Below are 3,093 nucleotides of genomic sequence, written 5' to 3'. Positions count from 1 at the left end.
CTATTAACACTGAAGACACTTCATTCTCTGTTTGTCTGTACTACTACCACTAATGACACTTTATCCTCTGTTTGTCTGTACTACTACCACTAATGACACTTCATTCTCTGTTTGTCTGTATTACTACCACTAATGACACTTCATTCTCTGTTTGTCTGTACTACTACCACTAATGACACTTCATTCTCTGTTTGTCTGTACTACTACCACTAAAGACACTTCATTCTCTGTTTGTCTGTACTAATACCACTAATGACACTTTATCCTCTGTTTGTCTGTACTACTACCACTAATGACACTTTATCCTCTGTTTGTCTGTATTACTACCACTAATGACACTTTATCCTCTGTTTGTCTGTATTACTACCACTGAAGACACATTATCCTCTGTTTGTCTGTATTACTACCATTGAAGACACTTTATATTCTGTTTGTCTGTACTACTACCACTAAAGACACTTTATATTCTGTTTGTCTGTATTACTACCATTGAAGACACTTTATATTCTGTTTGTCTGTACTACTACCACTAAAGACACTTTATATTCTGTTTGTCTGTACTACTACCACTAAAGACACTTTATCCTCTGTTTGTCTGTTAATTAATATTATAATAATATAAGGTACAGTTGCTATATACGTTAAATATGTAAATGTGGGGTGCTACAGCACCTCCAGCACCCTGGGTTCCGACACCTCTATTGGATTGTGAATGTGTTCGCACTCAACACTGAACAGTTTATTGCTGATTAAAAGTGTTCATGTTCATTACCGAACGGTGCATGTGATTAGCCTGATATCTACTAAACGGTGGATGTGATTAGCCTGATATCTACTGAACAGTGGATGTGATTAGCCTGATATCTAATGAACGGTAGATGTGATTAGCCTGATATCTACTGAACGGTGGATGTGATTAGCCTGATATCTACTAAACGGTAGATGTGATTAGCTTGATATCTACTGAACGGTGGATGTGATTAGCCTGATATCTACTAAACGGTAGATGTGATTAGCCTGATATCTACTAAACGGTAGATGTGATTAGCCTGATATCTACTGAACAGTGGATGTGATTAGCCTGATATCTACTGAATGGTAGATGTGATTAGCCTGATATCTACTCAACGGTGGATGTGATTAGCCTGATATCTACTGAACGGTAGATGTGATTAGCCTGATATCTGCTGAATGGTAGATGTGATTAGCCTGATATCTGCTGAATGGTAGATGTGATTAGCCTGATATCTACTGAACAGTGGATGTGATTAGCCTGATATCTGCTGAACAGTGGATGTGATTAGCCTGATATCTACTGAACAGTGGATGTGATTAGCCTGATATCTACTGAACAGTGGATGTGATTAGCCTGATATATAAAACAATTAGTTTGTTGATGTGCATCGCTGGACATTAGATGTGTTCATGTTCAGTGGTGTCAAATACATATGTTCATGTTCATTTTATCCATTTGAACATTAGATGTGTTCATATTCAGTAGTGTTCAGTAATTCATGTTCATTTCATCCATTTGAACATTAGATGTGTTCATATTCAGTAGAGTTCAGTAGTTCATGCTCATTTTATCCATTTGGACATTAGATGTGTTCATATTCAGTAGTGTTCAGCAGTTCATGCTCATTTTATCCATTTGGACATTAGATGTGTTCATATTCAGTAGTGTTCAGTAGTTCATGTTTATTTTATCCATTTGGTCATTAGATGTGTTCATATTCAGTAGTGTTCAGTAGTTCATGCTCATTTTATCCATTTGAACATTAGATGTGTTCATATTCAGTAGTGTTCAGTAGTTCATGTTTATTTTATCCATTTGGACATTAGATGTGTTCATATTCAGTAGTGTTCAGTAGTTCGTGTTCGTTTTATCCATTTGGACATTAGATGTGTTCATATTCAGTAGTGTTCAGCAGTTCATGTTCATTTTATCCATTTGGACATTAGATGTGTTCATATTCAGTAGTGGTCAGTAGTTCATGTTTATTTTATCCATTTGGACATTAGATGTGTTTATATTCAGTAGTGTTCAGTAATTCATGTTCATTTTATCCATTTGGACATTAGATGTGTTCATATTCAGTAGTGTTCAGTAGTTCATGTTTATTTTATCCATTTGAACATTAGATGTGTTCATATTCAGTAGTGTTCAGCAGTTCATGTTTATTTCATCCATTTGGACATTAGATGTGTTCGTATTATTTACGTTTCAGGACACAAATTTAAATGATTGGTCTTCATAGGTTTTCACAAAGCGAACTGGAGTGTTTTCGGATCATTCACTTAAAGGCATCAACGACGTAGCGCTACCAGAATCCATTGGAGTGTTTTCGGATCATTCACTTAAAGGCATCAACGACGTAGCGCTACTACCAGAATCCATTGGAGTGTTTTCGGATCATTCACTTAAAGGCATCAACGACGTAGCGCTACCAGAATCCATTGTCCCTTTCTTTCAATACTTAACGTCTTCATACTAGTTTCAAAAAGCGATGCGATCTCGAGACCGGTCTCAAGGCTAATTTATCAGACTTAGCTTGCCAGATCTCGGCTTTTCAGGACTCGGTCTCAGTTTTTCAGGAATTGGTCTCAGTCTGTCAGTTCTCGATTTCAGCTTTTCAGGACTCGGTTTTAGCTTGACAGGTCTTGTTCTCAACTTTTCAGGTCTCGGTTTCAGCTTGTCATATTTCAGATTCAGTTTGTAAGATGTCGGTTTCAGTTTATCAAGTGTCGGTTTTAGATTTCAGGTCTCAGTCTCGGCAATGAGAATATAATCTCATATCATTACTTTTATTTCAAGTTAAAAATTAATTAATACTCACTTACTAAATGTCTTTCTTGTTTTTTGTTTTGTCCCAGTTTTTATGTAGGTTGGATAATACAGCACACAAACTTACATCATGCACAACGCCCATGAATTTCCACTTTCTTGTTTTTGTTTTGTCCCAGTTTTTATGTAGGTTGGATAATACAGCACACAAACTTACATCATGCACAACGCCCATGAATTTCCACTTTCTTGTTTTTGTTTTGTCCCAGTTTTTATGTAGGTTGGATAATACAGCACACAAAGTTACG

Source organism: Limulus polyphemus, unplaced genomic scaffold, assembly GCF_000517525.1.
Source record: "Limulus polyphemus unplaced genomic scaffold, Limulus_polyphemus-2.1.2 Scaffold5180, whole genome shotgun sequence".
Taxonomy (NCBI): Eukaryota; Metazoa; Arthropoda; class Merostomata; order Xiphosura; family Limulidae; genus Limulus; species Limulus polyphemus.
The sequence above is the reverse complement of the archived record's forward strand: the minus strand, read 5'-3'. Positions refer to the sequence as shown.